Source organism: Peromyscus maniculatus, chromosome 5 (genome assembly GCF_049852395.1).
Source record: "Peromyscus maniculatus bairdii isolate BWxNUB_F1_BW_parent chromosome 5, HU_Pman_BW_mat_3.1, whole genome shotgun sequence".
Lineage (NCBI taxonomy): Eukaryota > Metazoa > Chordata > Mammalia > Rodentia > Cricetidae > Peromyscus > Peromyscus maniculatus.
Window position 1 is genome coordinate 131,282,213 of NC_134856.1, and position 14,414 is coordinate 131,296,626.

The 14,414-nt window shown below is 42.5% G+C and overlaps 1 protein-coding gene and 1 long non-coding RNA gene across 6 annotated transcripts in view; one reads left to right on the forward strand and one right to left on the reverse strand.

The window, feature by feature from the left end:
- Positions 1-14,414, reverse strand: part of LOC102917380 (NUT family member 2-like) — a 35,610-nt gene that overhangs the window by 16,956 nt on the left and 4,240 nt on the right. For 2 of the 5 annotated variants that reach the window (XM_076573321.1, XM_076573320.1), the window contains 2 exons: positions 3,004-3,136; positions 2,011-2,273 (listed from right to left, as the gene is read on the reverse strand). The exons of 1 other annotated variant lie outside the window; for it this stretch is intronic. The gene's annotated coding sequence lies outside the window, so the exon portion shown is untranslated. The remainder of the gene's footprint in view (positions 1-2,010; positions 2,274-3,003; positions 3,137-14,414) is intronic. 2 more of the 5 variants (XM_076573318.1, XM_076573317.1) reach the window with 1 other exon arrangement.
- Positions 1-14,414, forward strand: part of LOC107399398 (uncharacterized) — a 67,493-nt gene that overhangs the window by 7,280 nt on the left and 45,799 nt on the right. The gene's annotated exons all lie outside the window — the stretch shown is intronic.

The following is a 14,414-nucleotide window of genomic DNA, read 5'->3' on the forward strand; positions in this document are numbered from 1 at the left end:
GTCTACACCCCATTGGAGGTGTGACAGAAGTGACTTCAGTTCCTCACTTGCCACATCCCTGCCTAGCCCGTGTGATTCAGTGTAGGCTCCGTCCACTATGGCTGTTGCTCTATGACCTACTTTGCCTAAGGCCTTTGCCTCTGTCTTTGAGGCTGGCTGCTGAAGGCTGTAGTCCAGGACAGTGGCGTCCCCGTCATGTTAGTAAGCTCAGAGCTGGGCAGAAGCACTTTTCAGAGGAGGCCCCTGTAGTCACTGATGGAAGTAAATGTCTGTTACATGTTTGTCCACTGTGTTGCTGCAGTAGAGAGTTGGTATACCCAAAAATGAGTACACACTTCATGCCAAGACTTTAGAGCCCTCTTTGGGAGAAATCTAAAGCAATGGAAACAGTTTTACTCAAGACAACTTACTATGTTCTCTGCAGTTTCTCCCAAATTTCTCTTTGTAGCCCTTCTTGTGCCTAGGCTATATGTCTTAGTCTCTGATAAACATCTTAAAAGATGTGTGCATGCTATATAGACATAGTACACATGCTCTTCATCTATTGACTCCTGTAAGACGTAAAATGTGTATGAAAAGCCAGTGATGTGGGCAGTAAATGAAATCACCAAGGGGATGGACAGACAGACAGGATTTATTGAAATATAGTGCAAGAAAGCTGTAGGTAAGCCTCAGAGAGGGGCTCATGCAGCCGAGAAAGGAGTGGGAGTCTTGTCTGGTTCTGACTGAGAAGGAAGTCACTTGGTGTTACCTTTTGGGCCGTTTGTTTGAGTCCACAGCTGGATAGATAGGGTGCCATCTCACTTTCTTATTAAGCAGATTCTACAGTATGAGTTGTTTATCTTCAGACTGTCTATCCCTGTAAGGTGCCATTAGTCATATGAGTTAGGCTTTAGTTATTTGTGTGATAGATATATCTTAGGTCACCAGGGAGCCGTGCTCCAGGTGGTCATGACCTTGTGGTTAAAATAAAGGGAATTTCCTTTTCTTTTTCTTTCTCTTAACCTCCTTTGTCTGTATAATACCCAGAAGAGGCTGGTCTTTGCAGAATATGAATGACCCAAGAGGCTAAAATTCATTGTTTGAGATGGAGTAAATATCATTGAACGAAGAAATCAAAGACTGTGATCTTATATTGAATTCCTTATAGTTAAGTCTTTGGAACAGTTTTGCATGAATTGTTTTAAAGGTAAAATGAGGAGCATAATTTATCTGGGAAGAAGTCATAGTATGGGAGGATGTCTCAGTCAGCAAAGTGTTCGGTGTGCAAACACAATGTGGTGGTTTGAAAAAGGATGGCCCCCAGAGGCTCACTGTTTGAATGCATAGTCGTCAGGGAACGGCACTATTGGAAAGGATTAGGAGGTGTGGCATTGTTGGAGGAAGTGTGTCACTGGGAGTGGGTTTTGAGGTTTCAAAAGTCCCAAGCCCAAAGTCTCTCTGTCTCTGCCTATCTATCAGGATGTAGCTCTCAACTACTGCTCCAGCATCTACCTGCTCCCCACCATGCTCCCACCATCCTCCCCGCCATGATGATAATGGACTCAACCTCCAAAACTGTAAGCAAGCCCAATTAGATGTTTTATTTTATAAGAGTTGCCTTGGCCATGGTGCCTCACACAGCAATAGAACAGTGGCTGGGACACATGGGGACCTGAGCTGGATGCTAAGTACTCATATAAAATGTTGTGCCTGGCAGCATGCACCTGTAATTGCAGCACTCAGGACCCTGTGGAGACAGGAGGCTCTCTGGAGCTCATGGCTAGCTGGCCTAGCCAGCTCAATCACCTCCAGGGTCAGTGAGACCCTGCCTCAGAACTAAGAGCAATGCAGGAAGACACGTGACACCAGCTGTTGGCCTACACACACACACACACACACACACACACACACACACACGCACACGCACACGCACACGCACACGCACACGCACACGCACATGCACACACACACATGCCCCCACAATCCTCCCTGCACACATGAAAAGACTAGGCCCCTAAACACCCTCACCTGATGCTGTGTGTCACCTGAAGTGTCTCATTAGGGCTGTCTTGACACAGGTCGCTTGTCACCTGCTCTGTCCTCTGCCCTTCATATCCAGATGCTATCTGTTGCTGACACCGAGTGCTAAAATGGCTGGTGGATGAGACTGTCTTCTTGTAGTGTCCTCCTCAAAAATTCTTAAAGCACACACTTCCTTTGGGATGAAATCTAAGTGGCCAATCCACTCCTGCTGCTCCTGTTCACCTTAATTCCATTTCTTCACGTGCACTCTGAAGGTAGAAGGAAGACATGTTTGCATTTGGGGCTGTGGCAGCGGTGTGTGTTCAGGGTAGTGTGTCTTCGTGTAAAACGTTAGGCTTGCTATATATGAACTGGATTGAGGAACTGTATGAGGGAGATTAAAAGCCATCCTATGTGATTGTGGTGGGGCGTGGTTTGTACATGCGACAGCTCTTTGGTAGTTTATGTGAATATTCAGTGTTTGGGGGAGTTGTATGTGTGTATCCGGAGGAAGAAGGGCTATGTGATGCATATGTTGAACTCTAGTCAGATAGGTGTGTGTGAATTCATAGCTTGTGTGGATGTTATGCACATGTCTGAGGAGACTGGAGTCTTGTATGTCTTGCCAGGAGTGACAAGCCAAAGATACAGGGTAAAAGTCTACTAGACTAGAATTGATATAAAAATTTTAATGAAGAATCTGTTCCACAGACAGACACATGTGGGCAAACCACACCCACGACAGAGAGTAGGCTCTTTTTTTTTTTTTTTTTTTTTTTTGGTTTTTCAAGACAGGGTTTTTCTGTGTAGCCTTGGCACCTTTCCTGGAACTCACTCTGTAGCCCAGGCTGGCCTCGAACTCACAGAAGAGAGTAGACTCTTTTATAACAGCTGGGAGAAGTTGCTTTGTCTAGTTAGGGCAATTTGGTTTTGTTTTTTGAGTTGATGTGAAATTAGTGGGTTCAGATTCTGTGACCGCTGAGGCTCGGTATTGAATACCTTGAATGTCTGTGTCCTTCATCACAGCACTGGTCTGTCTGTGAGCCAGGCGCCTCCAGGCCGGGAAAGTGGGGAATCTTGTAATGTCCTCTAGTCCTGCAGGGAAGGCCAAGTGTCTGCACAGGTGTGAAATCTGAAGTTTGAGAAGAGAGGAGCAGGGAGACAGCCCAGTCAGTAACGTGCTTGCCTCACAAGGACGACAATCCGAGTTTCATTGCTGGAACCCATTGAAAAGCCAGGTGTGGTGCTGAATGCCTATAATCCCAGCTCTGGGGAGGTGGAGGCAGGGGGAATCGCTGGACTAGATGGCCAGGCATCCCAGCCTAATCAGCATGCCCCAGTGAGAGATCCCTGTCTGAAAAGCCAGGAAGGTAGTTCCTAAAGAATGGTACCCAAGGTTGATTTCTGGCGCGCGCACGCGCGCACACACACACACACACACACACACACACACACGCACACACACACACACACACACACACACACACACACACACACACACACACACGCGCGCGCGCGCACACACACACAGGAATTAACTTCATTTTGTAAGGGCTGGCTGAGGTGCCTTAAGTGCTGTTTTTAGGGACTCTGGAGAAGCCCCTAGGCTCTAGCAATTGCATCATACGCCCGTATAGATCAAGCTGTTGTGACCATATGGCTTCACCTGGATGTATTAAGGATGCTCTGTAATGGTGCTCCTCTTTGTAGAATGTACAACCTCTGAAGTTTCTGATGTTCCGATCAGGAAGATGAGTGACTAGAGCTTTAGAATCCTATTGGAGGTGTCCCATCATATCCTGTTCCCTGGGACCTTTAGAATCCTATTGGAGGTGTCCCATCATATCCTGTTCCCTGGGACCTGGCTGACTTAGAGGGACAGGGCTGAAACCTTGGCTGTCCTCTTCACCCCGTATCCTGTTGGATTTGCCGTAAGCATGACTGTTCATGCTTAAGAAAGGTCAGTGAAAGAACAGTGGCAAGATTGAATTGTATGCACATTTAGATAAACCCAACAGACTAAAGTCCTGATTTTGTTGTAACTCGGTCTTTCTAAGACACCCAAAGCCTGACAACTCAGTAGAAACCAAAGGAACTATCCTGATAAAATATAAAGTTCTGTTCTGTTAAAATGGATTTTAACAGAAATGTTCTATCTGTCACCTTTGGCTGTGTCTCAGCTTCTGGCTCCTCTTTGTCCACTTTACAAACTTCATGATGTAGTTTGCAGGTTTGTAAAGGCAGAAAAGCCGGGACACAGGACGTTCTGGTCACTTCTGTCTTTTGCAATATAGCTGTAGCTGGAGGGTGATATTAAAGTTAAACTGCCAGTTACTGGTCATGTCACCAGCATTTGAAATGGATTTAAAAATGATTTGTGTGTGTGTGTGTGTGTGTGTGTGCATGTGTGTGCATGTGTGTACATGTGTGTGCATGTGTGAGCACCTGCATATAAAAGCCAGAGGTTGCTCTTAGATGCCTTCCTCTGTTGCTCTTGATCTCTTTTCTGAGCTAGGTTCTCTCATTGTGCTTGGAACTTGCCAGTTTGCTGGATTTGCTGTCCAACAACTCTGTGGGATCCTCCTGTTTCTGGAGGCCTCCGGGGTGCTGGGATTATTGCACATGCTGCTGCATCATGCTTTTCACAATGGGTACTGGGGGCCAAACTTAGGTCCTTGTGTTTGCTCAGAAAGTACCTTACTCATTTAACTATGTCCCTACTCCCCCCCCCATCTAACTCTGCCTAGTGACATTGCCTATATAGGTCGAGTTAACCTCTGTGTTACCATTTTAACTTCCTCGGGCTCTCACTATGTAGGCCAGGTTAGCCTCCAAATCATGATCCTCCTGCCTCAAAGCTGGCTCTGAATAAATAGAGACTACTTTTCTGTGTCAGCTCTCCATCTTTGAGGGATCCAGGGCACGAGGGGCCTTTCCAGGTCACCAGTGCTTACAGTGAGAAGGTGACTGTGAAGTCCCAGCCTGAGCAGCGACTGAATCTTCACAGTGCTGCCTTCTTTTCTTGTTGAGTCAACCACCTGGGACCAGTGTCTCCACTTCCTTATTTAAAAATTAGTTCAGGGAGTTGGAGAGATGGCCCAGAGTTAAGAGCACTGGCAGCTCTTCCAAAGGTCCTGAGTTCAATTCCCAGCAACCACATGGTGGCTCACAACCATCTGTAATGAGATCTGGTGCCCTCTTCTGGCCTGCAAGGACACATGCATGCAGAACACTGTATACATAATAAATAAATAAATCTTTAAAAAAAAAATTAGTCCGTAAGGTGAGGAGCCATTGCAGAGACTGTCCCATGACAACGATAACACTTAGGTAAAGAACAGGGGGAAAGCAAACGACTCATTTGCTTCCCAGTTTTCCCCCTAACACCCCTAGTTCTTTCCTTCATGTTCCAGAAAACAGCCAACAAGTGTTTTCTGTTCCGGACGTCTTTCTGACCTTCATTTCACATTTACGGTATGGACATGGTTTCCACCTATGCAGCTATGTCCCACTGTCAATCCTTCAGTTCTGTGTGGTGTGGATCCCTGGCTTGTGCTGAGTGGGCACAGATCCTAGGGAGTTGGGAATGGAAGGTCTTAACACGCCAGGATATGTGCAGGAACAGTCAGGGTTAGCACAGCAGCATTTCACTCCTGCAGCTAGTTAACTGAAACCCGAGGGACTGCTTTTCTTCACTAAAAATGATTGTGGAAAGACAGAAAGCAAAACACAGGAAGAGGCACAGAGGAGTTCAAAATGGACATTGCTGTGCTTGTTCTTTGCATGTGTGTGCATGTTCATGTGTGTGTGCACAAGTGGAGACCAGAAGATGACTTTGGGTGTTGCCCTTGGAAATGCTCTCTCCCTTCTTTGCAGTACGGTCTCTCACTGGCCTGAGCTCACCTGTTAGGGTGGACTGGCTGGCCTGCAAGCCTCTCCCTGTTCCCCGCCCCCCCCCCCCCCAAGTGTCCCTGTCTCTTAATCCTACCTCCCTAGAGTTGGGATCCCAAGTACTCATCAATAGGCCCAGAATTCTCAGGTGGCTTCTAGGGATGGAATACAGGTCCTCACACTTACAAGACAAGTGTTTACTGACTAGGCCATCCCACCAAGACCACTCCTAACATTTCTTACAAGCCTAGTCTAGTGGTAATGAATGCCTTTGGCTTTTGTTTTTCTGGAATGTCTCACTTCTGGATGACAGTTTGGTTAGATACAGATTTTGGTTTACTTTTTAAAGCATTTTAATTCTGTCATTCTGTAATTCTACCTTCTAGATTATAAGACTTTCGTTAAGTAATATGTGGGACACTTGTATGTTATTTTTTATCATCTGTATTGAATATGCATAGATCTTTTGGTGTGTGCACGTGTGTGTGTGTGTGTGTGTGTGTGTGTGTGTGTGTGTGTGTGCTCGAGTGTGTGCAAGGCAGCTCCCAGCATGGGCTAACATCATTACACACACCCTCTCCATCACTCATTGCCGCTCATTTTCTTCTTTATTTTCTTATTTGATATTTTCATTTGGATGTATAATGCGTTTAGCCACGTCCAGTCGCCTCATTCTCCCTCCCTCCTTCCGCTCTCCCTGAATCCCTTTTCCTCAGCAGGTCCCCTCCTACTTTCCGTGACTTTTTATTGTAATTTTGCTTTCTTTTTGTGGCTCACTAAGTTTAATTAGGGTTGCGTGCATGAACATGGATGGGTTTATTTCCTGGAATGTTGGCAGGTTACCAGTGGCTTCATCACTGAAGAAAATTACTTCCACTCCCCTAGCCACCATTAATTGCTAGTATCTGGAGGGTGGTGGAGCCTCATAAGCCCATCTCCCATCCATGAAGGAATGTTAATGAGCCCATCTTGTTCAAGCCTGTACAGGTAACACAGCTGCTGTAATCATGAATCTTGTTTTCTTGATGATAGAAAGTCTGACTGGAATGAAATGGAATCTTAAAGCATATTTAATCCACATTTCCTTGATTGCTAAGATGATGATGTTGTTTTAATAAGATTTCAGCCGTAGGTATTTGTTTATTATTGTTTTTATTTATTCTTTGAGAATTTCATATATTTTGATCATATTCTTTCTCCTCCTTCAACTCTTCCTAGATCCTCCTCCACTTCCCTACCCATCCAACTTTGTGTTCTTTCTCTTAAAAAATAAAAACAAAACCCACAAAAAAATGTGGAGTCCATTTTGTGTTGGTCAACTACTCCTGATGAACTACTTCAGGGGTCTTTCCTGGAGTGTGGTTAATATACCCAGTGTCACTCCGTTGGAAAAGAAAACGGATTTTCCCTGCTCCCAGCAGCTACCAATTGAGAATAGCTGTTTGGTTAGGGGTGGAACTTTGTGTCCCTGCTTCCCCGCCTCTGTGCCAGCTTGAGCCTGTGTAGATGTTTGCATTCTATATCTGGGAATACATATGTGCGCCTGCTCTGTTGTGTGTGGGAAACAGTTTCCCTGAAATCATCCACTGCCTCTGACTCTTACAGTCTTTCCACCCCCCTCTTTCACATAGATCCTGAGGCCTGAGGGGAAGGGAGTGATAGAGACATCCCATTAGGGACAGAGTGTTCCATGAGCTAGCTCTCCCTTTGCACATCGTCTAGTCACAGGTCTCTGTGTTAATGGCCATCTGCTGCAAGAAGAAGCCTCTTAGGTGGGTATAGTACTATGTCATTAGGAACTATGACCTATCTAGTCTCAGGTTCTTGGCCTCATTAACAGTGTCAAGGGCCATCTCATGGAGCAGGCTTTAGTCTAATAGAAAAGTGGTTGGTTACTCCCCCAACATCCACGCCACTGTTAAATCAAGGAGCATATTTTGCAGATAAGTCATTGTTGTAACCTGCAGGGTTTTTGGATACAACTTTCTTTTTGAATTTAACTGCTTGTTCAGTTAATTTACTTATATATTGATTGGATGATTTGATTATTTTTAGTATTTAGTCTTGAAATTTCTTATAAATTCTAGATCAAAATTTTAAAGGGGAAATTAAAGATGGATAGAAAGACGGGGAGGCTGGGAAGGTGTGGATCAGTTGGCAAAGGGCTTTCCTTGAAATCATGACGACATGAGTCTGATGCTCAGAACTCATGTGAAAAAGCTAAATGTGGCAGAACAGGCTTGTAATTCTAGCACTTGGAAGGCAGAGACAAGTGTGGTGGTAATCTAATTGTATTGAAATATTATTTTGATTTATACTGAAATATTAATTTGATTGTATGTTAATAAATAAAGTTGTCTGGGGGTCAGAGCTATTAGAGCCATAGCAAGAGTGTGGCGGTGGTGGCACACGCCTTTAATCCCATAGATATCTGTGTGTTCAGGGTCAGAGCTATTAGAGCCATAGCAAGAGTGTGGCGGTGGTGGCACACGCCTTTAATCCCATAAGATCTCTGTGTGTTCAGGGATACAGCCAGCATTGGAGACATATGCCTTTAAGACCTAGGGGGCTGTACATTCAGACAGTGACGAGGCAGTCATGTGTTTGGGTTTACAACCAATGAGAAGGCAGAACAACATACTTTAAAAATACGAACCGAGAGGAAGTAGGTCTCTTTTCGCGAAGCTGGGACAGCAGGAGGAAGGGTGAGATTTTAGCTCTGAGCTCTGACCTCTCGGCTTTCTCTTTTACATTGTTTCTGTGTTTCTTATTTAATAAGACGGTTGGTTACATCTACATCTGGCGCCCAACGTGACAAGAATCCATTAAAAACTGCTGCTTGGCTTGGCGGCAGGTCCGCTTTCCCGCAAGGGCGGCAGGCGGCCCGCGGCGGCGGCGGCGGCGGCGGCGGCGGCGGCAGCGGCGGCGGCGGCGGCGGCAGCGGCGGCGGCAGCGGCGGCACACGGCGGCTGGCGGCGATCGGCTTCTTAGTCCGAGCTGCTGGCGTCCTAGTCCAGGTAGCAACTTCTAGCCCGGGCCTAGGTCTGTGAGCAGCTTGCCTAAAGCCGGTGCTACAAACAACTCAGACCTGCCCTGCCGAACAGGGCTCTGCCTGTAAAGCCAACGCACGTGGTCGGAGCTTAAGGAAGCCAGACCCAAGCCTTGACTCGGCACAAGAGGGAACACGTGGCTGCATTTAAGCTTTAGCCGGCTACGCTTTCTTGTGCGTTCTCTCTTTCCTCTCTCTCTCTCTCTCTCTCTCTCTCTCTCTCTCTCTCTCTCTCTCTCTGGATTTACACCTGGGACACTAGGTGGCTGCTTTGAAAATCCCCTCGGATTTCTACTGTTCTACGCAGATTTGGTAAGTCATAATATATCAGATATTTTAAAGGAAACTATCTAAAAGAGAATTTTTTTCCACATTAAAAAACAAATGGGTTTTATGTGTACATTGGAAGAAAATTGGTTTTTGTTCGAAATTTTAGGCAGTCTGGCAATGGAACAACTATATAATATTAGTATTGGTGGAATTATGCACCTCATCACTATAATAATCCACATTTTAATATTTAAAAAGATAGTCAATTTAAGTGCCAGGATAACAGCGTTAGAAGAACTTGTTAAACCTGTAAAAATTCAGACAGAAGAAATTAACAGTGAAGTTGTTTCAAGTCAGGATCATAAGGTTGCAGAAAGAAAGCCTGTTTTCACACAGTCACCCTTAATTTATCCTGTAACAGTACAGCAGATGCCTGATCAAATGGCTACACAAAATACTTGGGCTCCAATTGAAATGTTGGATTTAAAAAGGTTTAAGGAGGCAATAGTATCTTATGGCATGCATTCCCCATATGTAAAGCAAATGTTAAACACTTGGTCAACATATAATAGGATAGTACCACAGGACTGGCGGGACCTCGCACAAGGTGTTCTGGAACCCAGCCAGAGACTTCAATTTCTGACTTGGTTTAAGGAGGAGGCTAAAAACATAGAAAAACAATGGAGGGATAAAGGAGTACAAGTTTGCCAGGATCAGCTTATGGGCGAAGGCCAATATGCTTCAGCACAAGCACAATGTTTATATGATGTCCAAACCCTAATTTTATGTCGAACGACAGCCTTGAATGCATGGGACAAAGTTGAGGAACCAGGAAAAAAATCTGAGTCATTTACAAAGGTGAAGCAAGGCCCAAAAGAGTCTTTTACAGATTTTTTACAAAGACTGGCTTCAGCAGTAAACAGAATGGTCTCAGGATCAGAAGCTAGTAAGGCAATAATTGAAGCTTTGGCCTTTGAGAATGCGAATGCAGCATGCAAAAGAATAATCAGGCCATTAAGGGCAAGATCTGCACCTATGGAAGATTGGATTAGAGAAACAATTAATGTTGAAGCTGATGAGCATGATGATACATGGGTAGGAGAAGTAATTTCAAAAGGTTTGAGGAGTGTTAGATGTTTTGGATGTGGAAAGCAAGGACATTTGAAAAGGGACTGTAGACAGGTCATTTCCAGAAACAATGTTTCTTCAAGGAACAATGGCAACAGAATGCCCCTTCCTTCTGGAGTATGCAGAAGGTGTGGTAAGGGAAAACACTGGACCAACGAATGTAGATCAACAAAGGACAGACAGGGTAATCCTTTGCCTCAGTCTTCGGGAAACTCCCAGAGGGGCCTCAGGCAGGCCCCCAGTGCAAATCCAGTTCAAACCTTTCCGGCAGCCATAGAGGAAATGCCTGCTCTGGAGAGCGATTAAATAACCAAATGCCTATTGGAATAAATCATGCTGGTCAGAATGATGAAACAGAGAGAATAGAAAATTCAGGAGAAAACATAAAGAAAATTTTTTGGCAAACTTCTATTAATGAACAAAGACCAAAATTAACAATAAAAATAAATGGTGTTTTGTTGTCTGGTCTGGTAGACACAGGTGCGGACGTTACCATAATTGCACCAGAATTTTGGCATCCAACTTGGCCTCTTCAGGAGGTAAACGTTCAACTGTTAGGAATTGGGACATTATCTCAGGTGAAACAGAGTGCAAGATGGCTCGAATGTATAGGTCCAGAAGGACAGAGAGGAAAATTAAAACCATATGTGGCTAACATAACTATGAACCTGTGGGGTCGAGACTTGTTGCAACAATGGAATACTCAGATTAACATCCCTCCAATCTCAGAAACAAATCATAAACTAGCACATGTTACTGAGAGAAATATTAGAAGATATTGTTCTAATGAGTGGTCACCAGCCATCCATATTATACAAGAACAGGGCACAATAACTGATGATCTTCCAAAGACACCAACAGCTCTACCTTTAAAATGGTTAACAGACAAGCCTGTATGGGTCCAGCAATGGCCTTTAACAACAGAGAAACTCCAGGCTTTAGAAGAGCTGGTAGAAGAACAGTTAAATGCTCAGCATATTGAAGAATCAACCAGCCCTTGGAATTCTCCTGTATTTGTTATTAAAAAGAAATCTGGTAAATGGAGAATGGTAACAGACCTTAGGGCAATTAACAAAGTAATTCAGCCAATGGGTTCTCTACAATCTGGGATGCCTTTGCCTACTCTGTTACCAAAAGGATGGCCTCTCATAGTTATTGATTTAAAAGACTGTTTCTTTTCAATACCCTTACAAGAAAAAGACAGAGAAAGATTTGCTTTTACAGTGCCTACTTATAATAATTCTCAACCGGTTAAAAGATTTCAATGGAGGGTCCTCCCACAGGGAATGTTGAATAGCCCAACTCTGTGCCAATATTTTGTACAACAGCCATTGGAAGTGATACGTAAAAAATTTCCTAAATCTATAATTTATCATTATATGGACGATATTTTACTAGCTGACTCAAATGCAGATACTTTAGAAATAATGTTTGAAGAAGTAAAGAAAATTTTGCCTTGCTGGGGATTACAAATTGCTCCTGAAAAGATACAAAGAGGAGATTCTATTAATTATTTAGGATATAAAATAGAGCTACAAAAAATTAGACCCCAAAAGGTGCAAATTCGGAGAGATAGACTACAGACTCTTAATGACTTTCAAAGATTATTTGGAGATATTTCTCATCTACGAACTATTGTTGGGGTAAAAAATGATGAACTGACTAATTTGTTCAAAACCTTAGAAGGTGACAAGGACTTAAATAGTCCAAGAGAATTATCACCTGAAGCTGAGAAAGAATTAGCCTTGGTAGAAAAGAAAGTGCATGAAGGACACGTGAATCGTATTGATCCAAAGCTGGATTGCATTTTGGTTATCTTACCTTCTAGGCGTTCTCCTACTGGAATATTAATGCAGAGGGAAGATATTATATTGGAATGGATATTTTTACCAAATAAACCAAATAAAAAATTAAAAACTTATGTGGAAAAAATCTCTGACTTGATTTACAAAGGAAAATTGAGACTTCGTCAATTAGCAGGCATAGACCCAGCAGAAATTGTCGTACCATTAACTAAGGAGGACATTGAAAAATTATGGACAGAAAGTGAACCTTGGCAAAGAGCTTGCAGTAATTTTTTGGGAGAAATTAACAGCAAATATCCCAAAAGCAATAGAATTGATCTTATAAAGAGAGCTGAATGGATCTTGCCTCGAATTGTACGGCAAAAACCCATATCTGGAGTTCGTACATTTTATACAGATGCCAACAAAGAAGGAAAGGCAGGTTACAAATCAGAAAATTTAAGTAAAGTGGTTCAAAGTCCGTATAATTCAGTGCAAAAATCAGAATTGTATGCTATTCTGTTGGTATTAATGGATTTTTCAGAACCTCTCAACATAGTAACTGACTCTCAGTATGCTGAAAGAGTGGTGTTACATATTGAGACTGCAGAATTTATCCCTGATGCTTCAGAATTAACTTCACTATTTATTCAATTACAAGATACAATCAGGAAAAGGAATCATCCTTTATATATAACTCACATTCGATCCCATACTGGTCTGCCAGGCCCTCTAGCACAAGGCAATGAAGAGATTGATAAATTATTGATAGGAAATGTGCTGGAGGCCTCAGAATTTCATAAAAAACATCACGTTAATAGTAAAGGTTTAAAAAAGGATTTTTCCATAACCTGGCAACAAGCCAAAGAAATAATAAAGAAATGTCCTACTTGTTCCTTCTACAATCAGACGCCATTACCAGCAGGATGTAACCCAAAGGGTACTCAGAGAAATGAAATCTGGCAGATGGACGTGTTTCACTTTGCAGAATTTGGAAAATTGAAATATGTACACCACACTATCGATACTTATTCAGGATTTCAATGGGCAACTGCTTTGAGTTCTGAAAAAGCTGATTCTGTAATCACTCATTTGCTAGAAGTTATGGCCATCATGGGTATACCTGCACAAATCAAAACTGACAATGCTCCATCATATGTCTCTGTTAAAATGAAACAGTTTTTTGCTTATTACAATATAAAGCATATTACAGGCATACCACATAATCCTACAGGTCAAGCAGTTATAGAAAGATCAAACAGAACTCTAAAGGATATGCTAAATAAACAGAAATGGGTAACAAAAACCCCCAGAAATAGACTGCATAATGCTCTTCTAACTTTGAATTTTCTGAATGCCAATGAGAAAGGAACAACAGCTGCAGAGAGACATTGGATAATAGAAAAAACTACAGAATTAAATCAGCCTATATACTTTAAGGATGTGCTGACCTCAGAATGGAAACCAGGGTATGTATTACATTGGGGACGTGGTTTTGCTTTTGTTTCTACAGGAGAAGATAAGCTGTGGGTACCATCAAAATTGATAAAGGTTCGATTTGAACAAGAGAGACCTCTTAATTAGAGGAGGTGATAGTTCATCAACCAGCATGAACATCCAATTTAAACTAACTTGTATCAATAAAACATGCCTTTTCATTTCATCAGATAATAACTTGCCAAAAAGGAACATCCCCAAAATTAGTCTTGGGGAAAGGTTTTTGTTTTTGTCTTTTAGGAGAATGAAGGTTAAGGAATCTGAAGAACACTGGACAAATGAGACAACTGAAGAAAAGGGACAAATCATCTATCCCAAGAAACAGAGTGAAACGGTGTATGGGTATATATTATCTAAAAAAAAAAAATTTTATGTCTTCCTAAATGTTTGTTTCTGCTTTTCTCTAAAGATTTAACACTATTGGTCTTCTAACAGTCCCAGTTCAATTAAAATTTAAAGCTGACTTTGGAGTTGGAGAATGGCTCTCTCCTTCTTTAAAATCAAGCATGTTGTTAAAAGGAAAATGCAAACTCCCTGTATCATGCCAGAATAAGAGCCATCTTCTGCTATGGTACAGGACAAAAGCAAAATTAATTAAGGGACTATTCTATTACTAATCTCAACTCTTTGATTCTATTCTGATTCTTTAAACTTTTCTCAAAGTATAAATTTTATATCAAAATTTACAAGATTAATATATATATATATACATTTTAAACTTTGTTAAGATATGAATGGTCACATAGAGTACTAACTAATTCTAGAAAAAAGGCTAGCTGCATATATATGTT